This window comes from Peromyscus californicus, unplaced genomic scaffold (genome assembly GCF_007827085.1).
Source record: "Peromyscus californicus insignis strain IS unplaced genomic scaffold, ASM782708v3 Scaffold_19__1_contigs__length_69161282, whole genome shotgun sequence".
Classification (NCBI taxonomy): domain Eukaryota; kingdom Metazoa; phylum Chordata; class Mammalia; order Rodentia; family Cricetidae; genus Peromyscus; species Peromyscus californicus.
The window spans coordinates 49,443,104-49,464,645 of NW_026294491.1; the positions used below are offsets into that span (position 1 = coordinate 49,443,104).

A 21,542-nucleotide genomic window follows, 5' to 3' on the forward strand; every position below is an offset into this window, starting at 1 on the left:
TCTTCTACTTGTGTTGATAACATTACCATCCTCACAGGTTTTGCCCAGACCTGAAACTTGTCACTTTTGTTAATGCCACTTTCTCTGTACTCTCTCTATCACACTCATTTCTCATAACTGCCTTCATTTTCATTCTCGTGTAATTTCCCCAGATTCCATTTTTCTGAATTTTTCTAACAGTTCTACCTCAATTAATATCCAAAAAGTACAATGCCAAGATTCTTTTCATTGGGAGTCAATAACACACTAATGACTACAAGATGTCCACATAGCCCTAACTTTGATGTTACAACCAAATCCTGCCTGCCCTTTTCAACTTCATTTCACAGAATGTCTCATGTCCAAGATCCCATTCCTTAACCCAAACCCAATATATTTAGTCAGTCATGCTACTGATACTCTATGGATGTAGCTTCTGACATGACTAGGAGACAGACTCTCATAGAAAATGCTGTGAAACTCTGGCTCTTACATTCTTTCTGATCCTCTTCTGCAATGTTCCCTGAGCCTTAGGTGCAAGAATTGTGTTGTAGATGAATCCATGAAGACAGGCTCCAAAACTCTGCGTTCTGATTGTTGTGGTTTTCTGTGGTGGGCTCCATCTGTTACAAAGAGAGGTTTTCCTGGTAAGGGATGAGGACTAGACTTATCTCCGGGCATAAGGACAAATATTTAGAATGTAGGGAAGGATGATATTTGTTTAGTAAAGTAGTTAGTGGCTGTAAGTTCTCCTCCAAGATCTGTGACTTCATTAGCCCTGAGTGGTTGGGCTAGATTTACAATACTAAGCATGGTTCCTTTCTTGGGCAGGTCTCAAGTCCAATTAGAGAGATGTTGGTTACTGCCAAGGTGTGCATGCCACTGCTGTACCCTCAGGGGTTATTATGTCATGCTGGTCTCTAATGTGTTCCCTTGATTAGAATGAAGTGTCCCTTTTTAACTCTTCTGACTAGTTTAGATTTGAAGTCTGTTTTGTTAGTTATCAAGATAATGATGCCTGCTTGCTTCCTAGTTCCATCTGATTGGAATTTTTTTCTTTCTTTCTTTCTTTCTTCCTATCTTTCTTTCTATCCATCTTTCTATCTTTCTCTCTCCCTACCACCCTGCCTCCCCCCTCTGTGTGTGTGCGTCTCTCTCTCTCTCTTTCTCTGTCTCTCTTTATTATTCTCTCATACAATATATCCTGACTGAAGCCTCCTCCCACCCCCTCCCCTCTCCCCCAGATCTACTGCTCCTCTGTTTCCCTTCAGAAAAGAGCCAACCTTGATTGGAGTACTTTCAACCAGACTTTTACTACAAGGCTCTGTTTATCTTTAAAGTTGAGATGTGTTTCTTGAAGAAAACAGATAAGTGGATTCTGTTTCTTAATCCTGTCAACCATCCTGTGTCTTTGGGTTGGAGAACTGAGGCCACTGATATTGACACTGAAATGTGTGTGTTAGTTACAGTCATCATGTTGAACTTTCGTGGGGGTACATGTTCAGTGCTGTTCTGTGCTTTAATAATTTCAGCTTCATATTTCTTCCCACGATTTCCCTGCTATGCTCTCATTCCCCTCTTTATCCTGATCTACTGCTTCCTGTGTTTTGTTTTGTTTTGTTTTGTTTTAGGTTTGGTTTGGTGGATATAAACTTTGTAAGGCTGTTTATACCATGAAACTTTCTCTTTCTCCTTCAATTTAGCATATAGTTTTGCTTGGTATATTAGTCTAGGCTGGCTGTCACGGTCTTTTGGGACTTGGAATGCATTGCTCCAGGCTCTTTTAGCTTTCAAAGTTTCCTTTGAAAAAAAAATCAGTGTTATTCTATCTCTATCGGTTTTCCTTTACATGCGGCTTATGCTTTCTCTCTTGTAGCTTTCATGACACTTTCTTTGTTAAACATACTTCGTGTTTTAGCTATGATATGCCATGGGGGTTTTCTTTTCTGGTCTTGTCTATATGATGTTCTGTGTGTTTCTTGTATGTGTGTAGGTGTTTCTTTACTTTGGGGAAGTTTTTTTCTATGATCTCGGTGAAGAACTGGTCTATACCACTGACTTGGGCTTCTTCTCCCCCATCTATGCCTACAATTCAAAGGTTTGGTGTTTTCGTGGTGTTCCATATTTCCTTTACTGTGGGTATATATTTTATTATTCATATTTCTTGCTTATTAGGTCTAATCCTCTACTTCAGGTTAGAGTTCTTCTGTTCTGTCTTTTGCTTAATTCACTCTATTTGTTAGACTTTCCTGTGAGTTTTCTAGTAGAGTTATTGGACTTTCCCATTCCATCTTCAATTCGTGTGTGTGTGTGTGTGTGTGTGTGTGTGTGTGTGTGTGTGTGTGTGTGTACATATGTGTACAGGTGTGTATACATATGGAGCCCAGAGGACACATTTTGGTGTCTTCTCCAAGTACTTTCCACCTTATATTTTGAGACAGGTCACTCGCTGAAGCTGGAGTTCACTTGTGTGGCTAAGCTGGCTGACCAGTGGACCCTGAAACCTATCAATTTATGCCTCACCAACCCCTAGACTATGGGCATGTGTCTCACACAGGGCTTTGATATTATATTTGTTTTTTCGAGACAGGATTTCTCTGTGCAGCTTTGGAGCCTATCCTGGAACTCACTCTGTAGACCAGGCTGGACTCAAACTCACAGAGATCCACCTGCCTCTGCCTCCCGAGTGCTGGGATTAAAGGCGTGAGCCACCACCACCCCACGATATTGTATTTGTAATGTGGGTGCTATGAACCTTGGGTCCTCATGCTTGTGTGGCTGAGACACCTCTAAAGCCACCTTGAAATACTTTTTTCTGTGTTTAACATTCGCTTATCATCAATACCTAGATCCACTCATTCTTTTAGGGCAGCAAAAATAGTGATATTTTAAATTTATTATTCCCTCAATTATTAACTGTGATATTTCTATCAAAAGAGACTTTCTTGAATCAATTCCCTAATTACCCCATGTTATACATCAGTAAGAAGATTTTATTAGATATTATTTTCACTTATATAAATTTTCAAAATAGCGAGTTAATTTTCTAACATCTGCAAAAGGTTACTGATTACATTTTACTGTTTGTTTTTGATATTATGGATCTTTAATGCTTTAATGCATTGACCTTGTCCTTGTTGACACTGTAATTGTCCTGTTTGGTCAGTAAAAGAACCTTCACCTAGCCTCTGAGTCACTTCATCATGAGCCATACGTCTTTGTGAACTTCCACTGATAGGATGGCTGATCATTTAAGTTTTAATGTACTATAAGGGCCAACTTAGTTTTTGTCTGTATCATCAAAGTTCCCTGAGCATGACAGCATTTAGTACTTTCTTTACTCTTGAACTCATGTGGCATTCAATGTTGTGGTTTCCCCTTGAAAAATTACTATAGATTGCTCTTCCCCAAACAGCAATGTTGAGTTCTTATATCCACAGGACTAGCAGGAGGCTTTACATCAAATTGTGGTGCTGTCAAGTTGTTTGATTATTTAGCACTTCACAATTTAAGTGGGCTTATAATCATATAAATGTATCCAACATTCAATAGAGATACTCCTGCTTGCTTTCTATAGCAATTTAAATCTAATTTAGTTGAAAGTGTTTTCCAATCTTGAATGCAGAGTTGTGTGTGCTTCTTCAGTCAAGGTCCAGTGAATAGAATTAAGCCACGCAATTTATAATAACACCAACAAAATAAACTTTTTAAAACTTTATATTTAAAACTAATTAAAATGTGTACAATGCTGTAAAGGTAAAAATAGCACAGATGAAATAGTCATAAATGGTTCAGAAAAAGTATTCACATTTTTTTCTACATGATTTAATAATAAGCTACTTAAGGTACCACCCTACTCTTGACACACCAGAGCTCATTGTTAAGATTAGGGATACTATCTCATTTTACCATGCATGGTGTAACCCTTTTGGTAGACCTGACCATAGAACAAGGAAAAGACTCCATCCAGTCTAACTTGGGGAACCAGTGGATTTGTTAGGGTTTCTTACAGGAGCATGAGTGACTCAAAGGCCGATATCCCACCCCAGCATGGGAGAAGATTTGATAAAGTGTTGCAGTGAAGAGTCTTTCGTCCCCACAGTTGTCCAGTGCTTTATAAACTTGGGGAGCAGCCTTAGGAATCCTGTAACTTTCCAGGCTTCCTGAGCCTCATAAATTTTGTTAGTTTTTTGAGTCTGGGTGAACTTTCTTCCTCCTTCGAGAATGGAATGTTTCAATGCAGAGGAAAGAGTTGCACGGTTCACAGTACAATTTTCAGCATCATGAAATTTACAGTAATGGATGCTTCACAAAAACAATTTATGGGCAGTTCATGAACACCTTTCACAGGTTAGTGCAAAATAAGCCAGGAGGTCAGTGATTCTCTCAGCTCAAGTTTATGGATAAAGAAACCACAACTCAGAAAAAAAAGTCATGATTTTCCTATCAGAACACTCTTTATGCTCAGCCTCTTGTTAATTATAAGTTCGAGGCAATCTATTTTAAAAATGTTTTTTTTTTTAAGAGAAACTTGCATTCTCAAACCAGCAAAGAAAAAAACTCTCTCATCCTAGTTAGACAAGAAATGAGTTAGAGACAGCAGAGAGAGCAATGGTTCCTGGAACAAGCTGCAACTGGCCCATGATGATCGTGGAGAATTCCCTGGATCTGTCATTCTGTCTGGATACCAGGCAGCAGCTGCAAGAGACTGAATTGCTTCTCCCAAATGTGGATCACGTTTCATTTCCTTTCCACATCAGCAAAATAAAATGAAATGGGGAATTTTGGAAATGGCCTGAAATATTATTGCTGACATTGCTATAATTTGGAAATGGTCAGACTATTACACAGGAGATTTGGCAGTGTGGGGGACTTACTCTATATGTGCCACCAGGCCTAAGTAAGCCTGACACTGTTATTTCAAATTCCACTGTTTTACACAGGATTGCCTGTGACCTTCCTCTAAGGGGTGTTTGTGGGAGACCTACTTTGTGTACATGGGAGCCGAGTCAGCCCAGATTTGTAACTTTGAGGAATGGGCCTTCCTCAAATGGGTCTCATTTGATATCTTGCTTTTGCCCATCATCTATCTCTGCCTTTAGCCATCCCTTTGGACCTGGCTTTTTCCCAAAGCACCACTCTCTTGTTCTTTCCATTAACCAGGATTTATTGCTGTGCTTCCTCCTCCTATATAAAACAGATGCCCCTCCCCCACTCCCCTTCTGCCTCTCTCTTTCTCCATTCTCACTCTCTCGCTCCCTCCTTTCTCAACTAATCTGCAAAGGACTTGCTTCTTATGGTTTGCCATTCGTAATATAGAAACTGCAATTGTAAGTGATTGGGAAGGCGTAGGCTATGTGCAGTTTGCTAATGCCCTACACTGTCATGATTCCCATGGTGCAATGGTTAACTGTGGCTTGTCATCATCAGAAGTTATGGCAACAATTCTGAAAATGCCTCTTTTGTCTCTATTCCAAAAATTCAGGTTAAGGGAATTCAGAAGCTCTGAAAGTGCATTAGTGAACATGGGAGACCACTGCCTGCTTGTATATTTCTCAAAGGCTGATTCTAAGGGCCTTGAGTTCTGCACTGCCCATGTAAATGTCAAGTGGGCAGTTTTCCTTCTGCAGCAATTAGCTGGGCTAACTGCTAGCCAAGACTATGGAAACAATAGTAGGCTTTAGGTTAAACTGTTTTAAGAAGCAGATTAAGATCAGAACTGTTTCATGTTTACGTCAGCAAATCATCACACAGACTATATCTTTCTGGATTTGTTGTTTTCGCTGCTTATTTGTCTTTATACAGTCCTGGCTGGCTGCCCTGGGACTCAGTTTGTAGATCAGGTTTGAGTTCACAGAAGTCTACCTGCTTCTACCTTCGAAGTGTTGGGATGAAAGGTTTGCGCCACCACACTCGGTCTGTTTTGAATACCAATGACCAGAGAAAAATTTTAGCTATACAAGCATTTTGTGTTTCAATTTATTTGAAGTAATGGACTTTTACAAATAGTCCTTAGAAATATTTTTATAGTACCCCACTGAAAGTCTCTCTTGAAAGATTTATTCTTCAAATATAAACCAGGAAACAGATCTCAACAAACAGGACTGAAGGGATCCAGAGAATGTGCTAGAAGTCAAGGGAGGCAGGGAGTAAAGGTTGTGTTTTTAAGCTTTTTATCATTGAGGGCACCTAGGGCTGAATGCTGCTGAGACCCCCTCAGGAAACCAGAGGATGTGGCTTGGAATTGTCCCTCTCTAGAAGCTGACATGTTAATGGATTAACTCTTGCTGACATGTTAATGGATTAACTCTTACCACCCTTTGATACTCAGGAGCATCAGTTGCTCTCACCCTTCTATGCTATCTTGCCAGGGTCAAACTAATTAACTGGCTTCAGAACAATCCCAGAAACAGAAAGCCAAACAAAGTCGGAAGGACAGAGTTTGACAAGAATTCTGACAAGTGCACAGAACTTTCAGGAGCTGTCCACCAGCTGCAGCTGAACATCAAAGCAGGCCCTAGGCCTGAGGACAAAGCGAAGTTAATCCAAGTGGATGAACATTTTTATGAGTCTATATTTTTATTGAACAAGTAACTTGGAATAATGGAAGTTCTTTGACCATGGAAGTGACTTACAGTCTCTGAGTTATACCTGTGAAAGGGATGAAAATACTAACCATGTGTGGTTTCTGACAGAATTGAATGCAGCACTTATGGAACTGGAGAGAGATCAGTGGTTAAGGCCATCCATTATTTGTCTATTGTGACAAAACACTGTGACCAAGACAACGTTACAAAAGAAAGCATGTAATTGGGCTTATGATTTCAGAGAGTTACAGTCCATGATGGTACTGTAAAGGCACAGTGGCAGGAATAGCTGAGAGCTCACATCTCTATCCACACAGGGAGGAGACATGGAGAGACACACTGGGAATAGTCTTTTGAGATCTCAAAGACCGCCCCTGCAGCGACACACCTCTTCCAAGAGGGCCATACCTCCTAATCTTTCCCAACCGGTTCCACCAACTGGGGTTCAAGTTTTCAAATGTGTGAGTCTATGGGGTGATTCTCATTCCAACTGCTACAGAGCATATTTTTCAGAGACATTGAGGTTTTGTTTGGAAGGTCATTAAGTTTTGATATGATTTTAACATTAGTTTCATGCAAGAATGGGCAATGGAAAAATCATCAATGGGACTTAATTCCCATGATAATCCTCCATATTTCAGTTAGAATTGTTTTCAGTTTCCCATCAGTCAAACTTTTCATAGTTTATTATATTTTTAAAGAAATCTTCAGATGTCCCATGTTTTTTCATATTTCTTTTAAAACTGAGTCAAATACCAAGAAACAATCTATGCTCATCCTACTTTCTAATTTCCTCTGATGTCAAAGTAAGGTTTTTTTTTAATTTTAGATTAAATTTTTAATGCTTCAGTTTTGTTCTTAGCCATTTTCCTCCAGTGGAAAGAAAGAAAGAAGCAGCTGGTTACTATTTTCAACTTTCTTTTGTCTGAGATTTATTAAATATGCAACACATGAATGTATGTTTTTCTTGTCTGGGTTTAGAGCTCACAACTTTTTTTTCAAACAATGATAGAATTTAAAACAGAGCAGGCATAGAGATCATCTGGTCTCAGTATAGAACTTGCAATCTTATCATCTAGCGTTTCCTTTTGTACTTCCCTGGTGTTTTGCCTACACACCCTTCACTTGACTATCAGTTGGAATAGCCTTCTTTTTCTTATGAATGCTGAAAATTCTTTGCCTATTAATTATGTTAATTAATCTGCCACTGAATAATATTTTCCTAATTTATTGTTGATTTAGATGATAGTAATCTTATTAGTTTGTTAATAATTATCAAATATTACTTTTTCTTATTATGTATATTTTGTTCCATGCTTGGGGATACATTGTCTCCTATGAGCCCTTGCTACATTCAATTATACTTTCTTTTCATCCTTAAACACTTAGTATGGTTGCTTGATGGATCCAGAATTAACTTAAATGCACGACTACACATTTATTATTTTAAAATGTTTTATTACAACATACTGTTTTGATCACTATAATGTTTTATATCACAAATATGTTGCATATATATTATACACATATATGTATACATTAAATGTATATATGCAACATATTCATGTTACATATATATCATGAATTATATTAGTGATTATTCTTCATTTCCTCTGGAAATAAAAAACAAGAAATATATCAAGTGATATATTTCACTGGAAGTAGCATTATTCTCTAGGGCATATTTGTCAATGTTTATGGACATTCATATTTGCTGTTACTAAAGATACATGGAGTAGAGGGTAGGCTGGTTTCTGGATTGTAGTGAGTAAAGGTTTTGGATAACACTAAATACCTTGCTGTGTAGAGGATATTCTACAACAGTGAGTTGCCAAGAGTTCTGAAATTAGAAGAGACAGATAGATAGGTGTGGGGGTGGACAGTGAACAGACTTCTACTATGCACCATTCCTCTGCTAGTTACACACTCTTCAATAAAAACACTGCCCAGACTATTTTTATTTTTTAAAAAAATATTTATGCATTTATTTATCCTCCCCCATGTGCGTGTGTGTGTGTGTGTGTGTGTGTGTGTGTGTGTGTGTGTGTGTGTACTTGTGAGAACAGGTGTCCATGGAGACAAAAGTAATCACATTCCCTAAGAGCTGGAGTTACAGGCAACTATGAGCCACCTGATGTCAGTGCTGGCCACCAAACTTGGTACTCTGGAAGAGCAGCAGGCTTTCTAGACCCCTGAGCCATTTCTTCAACCCCTGTGTCTCTATTTCTAGGACCCACACTAAGAACATTTTGAGCAATGTTGCCTTGTTCTTTGAAGAGATTCAGCCAGATGTGCTGTATTTCAGCTTCACAATTGAAGCATTTTTTTAAATTAATTTAATAGGTTTAGAATGCTGGCTGTAAAGCAGGGTGCCTGAGTTGAATTAGGGACCTTGACATATTATTTAAAATGTCTTGTCTTTAGTTTCCTCATATATAGAATGTTGGTGCTTATCATAATTTTTTTTAAACTAGAGATCAGTTTGAAGCAGTATGCTGCTTCGTTAGATCTCTGTCATGCCAAATCCTCTTACCCTACAAAATAAATTTCATCAGACTATCAGTTATGTTCACTGCATCATCATCACAGTATTCTATTGGTAGAACTATTAAGGCAACTCAACGTAGTTAAAAGGGAAGTTTATTTTGTGGGGTAACTTAAAATTGAAGGAATAAGTTACAGGGTGTGGGAAAGGTGAAGCATAGTCCAGCGGTGTTCTCTGGAGAATTCTGCTCAGTCTACCTCCAATGTCCAGGCTCCAGCAACCAAGAGAGCCAGCCCCTCTGGATCTTGAGTCTTCAGGGGTCCTGTCTTGGCTCTGCCTTGTAGGCGTGACAGTTACCAAAGCCTCAATGGGGGTAGTACTTCCAGGTCAAAGCTGGAACAGCTGCCCACTACATCTCCCCCTTTTGTCTAAATAAGAAGGTTCTAACCTAATACAAGACTATATACAATAGGAATGATTATCAAATATTGTCCAGGAGTAATAAAGGATAATAACCTAGATAAGATGGAAATACAACCAACATGAATAATATCAAACAAGAGACACACACTAAAATCCAGAGAAGTCTGGAGCATGTAAACGGCACGTTACAAAGATCATTCCAAAAGGTGTCCTATCCTAAAGAACCTAAATCTAATACTTAATATGTTTTTTCTAAGATATTATATATATATATATACTAAGTTGTAACTATAACTGCTAGTCTTTAATCCCATCAAAGACCTGAGAAGGAATATAATGATACCTGAGAAATGGAAGATGGATGCAAGCAACTTTCGGGAATCTTGCAAGAGTAGACAAAGACAGCTGGAAGTCTGGACAGTCACCTAATGTTTCTCAGCATTGTTGGTGCATTCAAATTGGCTACAGGCCTAGAGTATCTGACAGACCATTTTTAGAAGCAGGAATTCTGAAAGACCATCTTACTCTGTCTTGGCAGAGTTCAGTAGTCACTTTTCCTTGTGTCCCACTTGTCCAGAAAGGACAGCATTCATACCATCAGCAGTCGAGGCAAGGGCAGTTCTTTGCCCAGTAGGCCATTTTGTGCTAAGAAGACAAACTTCCACATGGAAATGTCTTAGAAGCCCAACATTCATTCGGGATCAAATTGGTGCTGCCAGGAGCAATTGTGTCTCACGTTTAACAGAATTCTAAGTTCTTTAAATGCCATATTCTCTAGGTCCATGAAGTGTTTGAAGGTTATATGTCCATCCGACCTATATATCTGTAAATCTGGATAACCTAACTAACATAACTATAGAGATGACAAGCATAGGTGTCTATAAATCCGTAAGTCTTATCTACCTAAATAACCAAAGGACTAAGGCTTCATGTAAACAAGGTAAACAGTCTTTAAGCAAATGTACCGAAAAAGGATGATGACTTTAATATTATGACAATACACAAAAATATCTTTAACAGAGGTAGGAATGCATAGTGCAATATGCAATATGACAATAATCCTAAATATATATCAATGTACAAAATTTCCTAAACAGAGGTAGAACATACATACAGTATGACAGATATAAATTTACATTCGTATCAATATACAAATATTTTAAATGAGAGTAGAAATATATGTATATTACAACAAATATAGTTCTATATTTGTATCAATATAAAAATTATCTTAAACAGGAATAAATAAATAGTTTACATTTGTATCAACATATAAAAATCCATAACAGTGCAAATTATCTAAGGCTGCTTTTTACTAAATTTGTTTACTAGTATATACAATAATCTACCATAATATCTTATACCTATCCATTCTACTTTTTATTTTTTTTCTTTTCTTTTTTTTTTGTTTTGTTTTTGAGACACTTTGTATTTTCTTAAGGAGAATACTGAGTCTAATATTTTCTTCCAGACCCAACCCTATAACCATCATCCATAACGCTGAGAAACATGAAACCTTTGGGAGAAAGGGCATCATTTTATTAGATGATATCTCTGTTGGGTACTGTAAGAAAGCTCAGATAGTTAAGTCTCAGACTAACTGTAGATTCTGTAGCAAGTCTCAGAGTAATGGATAAGATTGTCTGACATTTTGGCTAGAAGTGTAGTATGATGATGAGTGCCATGGCATCACTCTGGATTGGGTAGAGTTGTTGTTGAGGCCCCATCTTCCTTAAGGAGACTTCAGAGATTGCCATCGGAAAAACTTATTTTTTACCGTGAAAAATTTGAACATTATTAATATATCAAAATGGAAAGTTTGGATTTAAAGATGACATGACATGTAAGAAAGGATTCTGAGAAATCAAGAGTAAGCATGGAGAGATTAGAATCTTGAAGACAATGGTCCCTTTTATTGGTTTCCTTCTGTCCCACATCAGAGGGCTCTTCTGATATGGGACTGAAGAATCTCTCAACCTTTTATTTTAGTAATATGCTTGGGTATAGAAAAGGAGTGAGCCAATTCCATCTCCAAAGCCAGCTTGGTTTATAATTGAATTGGAACCACAACTTTTCTGGATTGAAAGAGATAGTTGTTAGGCAGTGAGATTTTACCCTGTGTAGATTGGCACCAATAGATTATTTTTTTCTGATGTAGACATCAGAAGATGGGTATTTACATTATCCTGGAAAGACAAAAACAGAACCCTACCCCAACTTTGATTGTTTTTTTTTTTTTTTTTTACAACTTGTAGAGATGTCACATTGGTGGATGAGCTTTTACTTCTCCTCATCAAGGGGTTTCTCCTGTTCGAATCAAATTTTTATTAATTTTGTTGGTATCCATAGCTTTTCTTCTCCTGCAGAAACAAAAGCAAAACCCCTTCCCCAACATAGGACATATTCAGGTTTACATTCTGAGGTCAAAACATCTTTGAAATAAACCGGTTGGTTTAGCTCAGGAGTTTTGTCTCTCATCCAATGTCTCCCCGCAGCTGCTGTTCCTTTCTCATCAGCATTGAGAAAATTCAAGGTTAATAAAACACTATGCAATCTATTTCTAGGAGTCATTGTTACCTGTTGCTGTTTATTTACCATATCCTTTAAAGTTTGATTGGATCCTTCTATGACTGCTTGGCCTGTGGGATTGTGTGGTATACCTGTAACATGCTTTATATTATAATAATCAAAGAACTGTCTCATTTTATTGGAGACATATGCTGGGGCATTGTCTGTCTTAATTTGTACAGGTATTCCCATGATGGCCATAACTTGTAATAGGTGTGTAATCACAGAATCAGCCTTTTCAGAACTCATGGGAGTTGACCACTGAAATCCTGAATAGGTGTCAATGGTTTGGTGTACATACTTTAATCTTCCAAATTCTGCAAAATGAAACACATCCATCTTGTCACCATCACCATCACCTCCACCATCCTCACCATCTCTACCACCACCCTCCCCATCACCATCAACATCCTCACCGTCAGCATCACCTCCACCATCCTCACCATCACCATCACCTCCACCATCCTCACCATGTCTACCACCACCCTCCCCATCACCATCAACATCCTCACCGTCAGCATCACCTCCACCATCCTCACCATCACCATCACCTCCACCATCCTCACCATCTCTACCACCACCCTCCCCATCTCCATCAACATCCTCACCGTCAGCATCACCTCCACCATCCTCACCATCACCATCACCTCCACCATCCTCACCATCTCTACCACCACCCTCCCCATCACCATCAACATCCTCACCGTCAGCATCACCACCACCATCCTCACCATCACCATCACCTCCACCATCCTCACCATCACCATCACCTCCACCATCCTCACCATCTCTACCACCACCCTCCCCATCACCATCAACATCCTCACCGTCAGCATCACCACCACCATCTTCACTAACTCCATCACAGCCACCATCCTCACCATCACCATCATTACTATCATCACGAACACTGTCATCTAACTTCCTACTTTTTTCCAGCTAGTACCAAGTTTTCAAATGTCCTTGTAAACATATATACTTTTAATAGGTACAGGACTTAATTTTTTTCATCTGTAAGAATCATCATTTTATTTTATTCTATTTTGGGATGATGGAAGCTGAACCCCAGATTTCACATAATTTAAGTTAGACATATAACACACCACAGAACTGAATCACTAGCCCCAGAATTATTTCATACTCAAGACTGTGTTTGTTGTCAATTAAATGTTAAATGTTGCTGATGGTACCCATGGAATTCTATTTGGCTTCCTATGCCACAAATTTCACTGCATCTTATTAACAACTGTTATATGCCTTAAAGGCAATGATTTATTTCTTAAGTAATAAATATTTTCTTTCTCTGCCAATGGACTATTTTTTTAAATTTATTTGTATGTTTCTGGGTGTTTTGCCTGCATCTATGCTTATGCAACACCTGTGTGTCTGGTACCTTTGGAGGCCAGAAAAGAATGTCAGATCCCCTGGGACTAGAATTACAGACAGTTGTGAGCTGTCATGTGGGTGCTAGGAACTGAACCTGGGTCCTCTGGAAGAGCAGCCAGTGCTCTCAACAGCCGAGTCATCTCTCCAGCCCTGTTAATAGTCCTCTTGTCATTTTTCTTCTGTGGCTTTTTAGATCTTTTGCCCACTCCATGAGTACCATCCCAGAGTGCTATACTCACAACTTCTAAGCTTTTTGTCATACAGAATATTCCCTGTCTAATTCATCATTTTCAATGAAATGTTTTGTCATGATAGAACTCAATAAGTTGAGATCACTTCAAATGTGTCTAGGATAATAGAGAAATGATTTTTTTGTTTGTGTTTTGAGACAGAGTTTGTCTGTGTAACAGCCCTGGCTGTCCTGGAACTCTCTTTGTAGACCTGGCTGGCCTTGAACTCACAGAGATCTGCCTGCCTCCACTTCCTGAGTGTTAGGATTAAAGGCATGAGTCACCACTGCCCAGCTTGAGGAATGATTCTTAAAATTAGGTTTGTTCATATCTTTTGCATGATAGGTCTGGGGTACAGAAGGTATACAAGCCATCACATACAAGTAGGCATCAGAGGACAGCTCAGGGAATCGATTCCCTCCCTCCCTCCATCATGTGGGTTCAAGAGATTGATCTCAGGGAGTCGGGCTTAGTGGCAAGTGCCCTTACTCTCTGAGCTGTCTTACTAGATAGTCAATTTTTAACTTTTTAAGGTATTAATCCAAAGAGCCACATGTAGCCAATACGAATTGCAAGTCTGGAGTAACTCCTCGCCTGATGTTTTAGCCTTAAAATCCTCACTGCATTCTAGTTTCCACTCACTGTGAAAATTAGATTTGTGCATTTTATTGTTCCTGTGTGTATGTTATTATATACTAATGATTATTTATAGTTCATTTCATTAGATACTAATAATCTTAGAGCAAAGGAACTACACATATGTATTTCTATTTGTAGAGTATTTCACTCTTTAATGTACTATTTCTTAAAACTGGGTGCTTAATTTAATATTTTTGCAAGTAAAAATAATAATGGTCATTGAAAACAATTTAGAAGGAATAGAAATAAAAAAGTCACAGTAGATATAGTACTACTATGTTTGTGTCTTACACGCACAGATGCATACACACACATACATTATACACACACACAACCTACACTATATACACAACACATTATATAATACATACCCACACATACTATACACATGAACACACAATACATACACGCTCTACACACAACAAACATTATAAACATGCACACACTGTACACACAACAAACACTATACACATGCACATAGATACTATATACATGCTATTAAATGTACTAACCACTTACACAATATCACACAACACAGACCCATGGGAGGAGTGAATTCTTTTTACATGTATTTATTTTGAAGTCATTATTGCTAATACAGCTAATACATATTTATTGCTAGGAAATAGAAGCCGAAAACACTAATATATAACCTGAAATGAAACTCTTATAATCACTAGAATGCATCAAGCATCCACTTTAATTGCTTTGGTGTGTTTTTTTCCCCAATATTATTCCCAAGACCTGTAGAAAGCTGATGTGCAGATAATTAGGTAGATGGATAATTAGGAAGATAACATTTTTAAGAAATTGAATTGTACTATAGGTTTACATGGTATGCCAGTAAATAACATCTTTCAGACAAACACTGAACAAAGATGGGTGTTACTATTGTTATATATTATCCACCATGCTATTCATGGCCATTTTGAACAACTGTGACTTCATCAGAATATATGCTGACTGCCAGTAGCATATATTATTAAGGGCGGGGCCAGCAAAGCATCTTCGCCACCTATTCCAGAATCCTGACTGGCTTGGTCTAGTGCAGGTCAGGTCCGCAGCAGATTACTGCAGCTCCTCTGTGTTCATGAGTGTGATATCTGTCTTGTCCAGCAGACTTTCCACAGTACTCCTCCCCATCTTCCAACTCTTTCTGCTTCTTTCCCATAAACTTCCCTAAGGTTTGAGTGGATATGAGGATGTAATAAAGATGTCCCAACTGGGGATGAACACACTCTTAAAAAAAACATATTAGTTAATATGTACTCATTGGATTTTTTTTCAATTTGTTCATTGATCATAACATAAAATCATAACATGACTTTAGTGGCTGCACCATAGTCCATTCATCCATGTGCAGTAATTTATTGCATCATTTCTTGTTCTTGAGCACATGGAATGTCTCTTGTAAATACCACTGCATTTACTATAAGGTGCCTCAAGCTTCTCATCTGACTATTTCCTTAGGATACATCTTAAAGAAAAATCACAGGGCCAGGTGGAAGGAACTGATTTAAGATCCTTGATACATATTGCCAAATTGCCCTCTGGAAAGTTATTCCTTGCTTATAGAAGGAAAGAAATAATCCCTGTTCAAATTCTCCTCTAATCATTTTTTATGCAGCATTCCTTTGAACCTTTGAACTTCTTTGGTTTCAGGGCTCAGATCTGTTTATTTTTCAAATACACATTTCTTTCAGTGGATTAACAAATTAATCACTTTGTTTCATATATAGCCAAACAGAATAAAGCTCTTGTTTTTCCTTAGTAAAGGGTTTGAAATACAACATTTTTTTTTCTTGTATAAATTATTTCTTTCTAGAGTGAACCAGGGCCAAAGGTGACACTGGTCTGGCTGGCCCTAATGGATAAGGTATAAGCCTAATTCTCTTTTTAATAATGTTCTGTTTATATTTTAACACTGAAATATTCTATCTAACGCGATTAGAGTTGGCTCTCATTTGCCAGAACCAGCCCCAGTCAAACAAAATGAAGGATGAAGGTAGGTTTTACACAACGTAACTTGCAATAGTGTTTTTAGCTTCGTGGCAGGGCTCCCTCAGGCTTCCTCATCCCATGCACGTCCTCACCCACACCAATCCTTTCTTCATCTTTATTTCCTGCTTGATTTTTTTAAAGTCTTGTTTTTCACTGTCATTTTCTTCCTGCATATGTTCATAAGTGATCTTAGTTCTCAGCCAGGGTTCACAGTCCACATCACCAATGTCTCCCTCTAGGGAAAGGTTGCGTTTGGAGGCGGGTATTTATGTAAACGGGAGAAAACAGAGAAAGGAAGGCTGTGTGCTGGGAGTATACACTTTTCCAGGAAACGATGACTTTTACCACCCCATGCAAGAGTTCTTCAAGCTAAAGTATACTCATGCCTTTGACACCTTTGAATCCAGTTCATACCCTTCGCTTTTCCTGGAGAGTTGTTGTCTCTCCTTCCAGAATGTTACCACAGATCTTAGAACAAAATTTGAACAATAGCTTAATTTTTTTGTTGTTTCTTTTGAAATGTCTGTTGAAATGCAGATTGTACTAAGATCTCAGAAAGTGACAACTATTTTCCTCAGTGTCTGTTCTCATTCACATATACACCATTCAAATGGTTTAAAGGGCCACATTACCTGCCTCTATGGGTTAAGAATAAGGAAACACTATCCAAGGCTCTGTTCAGTTCCATAATGCCTGGAAGCCTTTGAAATCCCTGCCATGCACAGTGATATTATGAAATCCATCTTATGTTCGGTAGACCTTCACAGCAGGAGGGAAGGCTGATGACCAGTCTTTTGGGACTGTGGAGAAAGTAATTGAATTCCTGAGAGACTTGCTTCCAAAAGAGTAACGCCCCAGGAGTTCCCCTGGGCACAAGTTTCTGATTTAGTTCCTTGCTTACTTTCTAAGAATCTCCAATCACATCTTTACTGTGACACTCCTCCTTGCTGGTCCTCACCTTTGTAGTAATCTCCCTCTATTGTGTTAAGTGCTAGCACCAGTGGCTTCCAGCTGGGGAGTCTGTATCTACCCCCATTACCTTCCCTTGCTATATCAGGACATTGACCCTTGTGTTTATATGCAGCACCTGACCCACCTTGATATCACTGTAGTATGATGGTACCTCGTGCAGTGGTAAGAGTTCTAGAGAATAAGCCAAGGCCCAGTTTTTACCCTAGATATACCCTTCACAAGTCACTTCTCAGTCTGCTAAGTGCCACACTTAACATAGGTTACCAAAGTCCCCTCTGCTAAAGTATTCTCTGGTTTTGTACAACGATAATTAAGATCACAGGCATGGAAAGCATCATGAGATTTTAAAGCACTCATTTTTGTTTGTGAACCCCTCCTGCCTCATAAAGGCACCTCGGAGGAGGCAGATCCAGAACACACTGAGAACCAGAGCATAGAAAGCACTGCATTATCAGGGTTAGTTTCCTTTCTCATTGCCATGGCCAACACCCGGCAAGAAGCAACTGAAGGAAGGAAGCATTTGTTTCAGCTCAGCTTGAGGGTCCAGTCAAATAGTTAAAGGGGAGTCACCATGGGAGGAACAGGAGATAGATAGCTGGTCACACTAAATCCAGAGTCGGGAAATAGAGAAAAAAAGGAAGATGGTGTTCAGCTCTATTTCTCCCTTTTAATCAATCCAGGAATCTGGACCATGGATGGCACCACCCACACTTAGGGTCTTCCCACCTCATTTAACCCAAGCTAGAAACATCCTCGTAGACATTCCTAAAGACATTCCCGTAGACACCCAAATAAGACTCCTGGGTGAATCTAGAACCTGTCAAGGTGTCAAAACCTGTCCTTCCTATATGTCCCAGCTTATGTTTTAGGAAGTTTCATTTAAGAGGTTCTAAGATAGATACAACTTGGATCTTTGCCTAGTTTTCTGTCTATTCTATAGTACTATCAAGACAGCAAAGGTGTGTTATATTACCAATTCCTTACTGGGTGCTTGGGGTAAGTTTTCAGCTGCTGTTTGCAGAATCTTACTTTTTTAGAAACTTTGTCACTGTGTTATGCAGCCTAGTGTGTAAGTAATTAAAGCCCGACCTAGGACAATGATAAAAGAGAAGGTGCTGGAGGGACCACTGCAGATGTCTCATACATCTGGAGCTTGGTCCTTGAATAGAGGGAAAACTCAAACATATCCCCTTTATCATTACTAATAATAAAACGATTACTTGTGAGAAATACGAGAGTCTCAAAAAAGAAAACACTACAGTATTGAAAAGGATAGCCAAACTCCCTCTGTACAATATTTCTGAGGTAAAGGAGTGAGCCGGTACTCTCTAGAAGTTCCCAGAGACAGTGGTTGGAGCTGAAATAGATACAGCATTTTTTCACACATTTTAATAAAACTGGAATTTAAAGATTCAGAATGCTCCTCATGTTGTCGGGAGGTAAAATGATTAGGGTTTTAGATTTGATTGATATACCCAGACATTTGAATATCTGTATAAATGTTCTGGTAGCCACGGAAAGTGTCCCAAACTTGAATAAGGCCAGACCTGTGGACAGCGCACTTGTGGGGACCTTTTCTTCTACATGGGATGATCCTGCAGGAGTCAAGCTCCCATGCCAACAAAAACAATTCTATTTTTTTCATGCCTTAATTCCTTGACTACTAAGCATGCCACCAAACATGAAAAAGCACATTAATTTGCTTTCTTGGTTACTTAGTTGATATATAGATGGTGTTTTCCTCCCTTGATTTTCCCAAAGATATTCAGGAGTCATGAGCAAGAAATAGGAGTAAGTAATGAGTCTGTGTTCTTCTTTAGTCTCTTTAGTTCTGAAGAGTCAAGTGCTGTTAGGACATTGCCAGCTGTGCCCATGGTAACATTGTTTTCACAAACTATTTTTATTAGAAATTTGAAATGTAATCTTGTAGATGTAGATGTCTTATTGATTAAGAAACACAGAGCCAAATGCAGAGTTAAAAGCCCAAGTAGTCAGAGTAGTAGCTAAGAGCTGAGACTAAAATCCCTTTCTTACCCTTCGCTGCCGCTGTCATCCTTCCCCTCAGAAAGAGATCCACTTCATGTGTATCTGTCTTTTTATTAACTTTCTGTTCTGCCTTCTCATTGGTTGTAAACCCAACCACATGATCTCCTCGTCACTGCTGACTATACAGACCTCCAGGTCTTCTATGGCTGGTATTGAGATTAAAGGCGTGTGTCTCCATGCTGGCTGTATCCTTGAACACACAGAGATCTGTTTGTCATGTGATCGGGATTAAAGGTGTGTGCCACCACCCGGCTTCTGCTATGGCTTGCTCTTAGCTCTGACCCCCAGGCAACTTTATTTATTAACATACAAATAAAATCACATTTCAGTACAAATAAAATATCACCATATAATCTTCTGTCAGCATTATGGGCTGGCTAGATCAGGGCATTATAGCAAGTTATTTTCTGAAGGAAAAAAAGTAGCTTGAGGAAATTAATTTTATTCTATAAAACAGTAAAATCATCCTTCAATTCTGATTGCTCAACTAAAAGGTCTCATTTCCCCACTAAATCATGCCATACACTATTGCCTGTTCTTTTATTCTGAACTCCTGACTCCAAACCAAAGTGTTTCAGCACTTGTGACAATTCATGCTGACCTTGTAATTGCAGGCATTTACAGTATTTTATTTTATTTTATGGAGACAAGGTTTCTCTGTGTAGTGTTGGTCCCTATCCTGGATCTCACTCTGTAGATCAGGCTGGCCTCAAACTCACAGAGATCCACCTGGCTCTGCCTCCCGAGTGCTGGGATTAAAGGCATGTGCCACCACCATCCAGCCTGTGCAGTATTTTAAAGGTGATTTTAAACTCACTAAAGTTAAGTCCCTATAGGGATTATAACTTCCAGAATATTCAGTTAGAATGCGAGTGAGAAAATTCATTACACCAATTTACCACCTTCTAAACTACTTTCTACATTACAGTCAATTGTAATGATTCAATGGTTCCACTAAATGATTCAAACAGCATGGTTTTGATGGTTTTTGCTATTGTATATTAGAATTTAGTTTGATGTGATGTATCCTAAAATATATTTTTCTGTGCCAACTTTCTCACAAAATAGCTAGCCTTCTTAGTTTAGAAGGAAGTACACTGTAGTCCATTCTTTCTCAGCTGGGTTCTGTGGGATTTAGGACAAGGCAATTCTCTGCCATGTGAGATTGTCTTTATTTATATGCTTTTGCATATATACATGCAGTAACTTAAAAAAAGCCATGAATTCAAAGGAAAGCAAGGAGAGGTATGTGGGAGGGTTTGGAGGGAGGAAAAGGAACAGAAAATGTAATTATATCATAATCTCAAAAAAAAGAAAGAAAAGCAGAATATGTTGTGTCTTTGAGGATTCTCAAGAGATGTTAAAAAGCCTCTATTCATTGGGATGAAAAAAATTCTGCATATTTGTGTGCACATGTGCAAGTGTGTGTGTGTGTGTGTGTGTGTGTGTGTGTGTGTGTGTGTGTGTGTGTGAACTTTGGGTTAAATGCCAAAGTACTAATAAACATATTTCCATTGCAGTTTAACTGATATACACTAAGCAATATAGAAATTATAAGATTTTAAAATTTCTACAATTTACCCTTCAAAACATAAGATCTTGCTGTAACGTATAATTAAGTGATTCTGACTGAGACCTAGCATGGAATGTGTTCAATAATAGTGTCTTAGAACAAACTTGAGAGGGAGTGCTTATAAATGTGTTATTGTGAGCATTAAAGCCAGGCTGTCTACTTCAAATCCCAGCTCTTCCAGTAACTACATGTCACACTACCCTATGTATCCTCTCAGTTTCTTTATTTAATCATGGGATGATAAGATTATTAGTACTTACAGGTGTCCTGAGAGGATCAAAGACATTATCATGTGCACAGTGTTAGAATAGCGCTCAGCATACAGCAAAAACTATGTAATTATCCTCTATTAAAAATGTTGAAATATGACATATTTAGCTTTAAAGATACCTCTTTTGCTAATTTGTTTTCATGTGGCTATACAATCTCAGAAAAGTAGGTTTCAGTCATTGAGTTTAGTCTCCTCTACACGTTCGTTTTGATCTTTGAAACATTCAGGATCAAAACTACCATATCCAACATTTCCAAAATAATCAGCAAAATCTCCTTCCTTATAACAGTGCATGCTGCACTGCTAATTATACAAACCCTGAAATCATAAAACTAGAGGTATCACCTGCTGGCAGATGCTGCCATTGCTAGAAAATAAGATT

General features: G+C 38.5%; 1 protein-coding gene across 11 annotated transcripts in view; it reads left to right on the forward strand.

Moving 5' to 3' along the window:
• Col19a1 (collagen type XIX alpha 1 chain) overlaps positions 1–21,542 on the forward strand; it is a 339,939-nt gene that overhangs the window by 110,634 nt on the left and 207,763 nt on the right. The window lies entirely within an intron of this gene.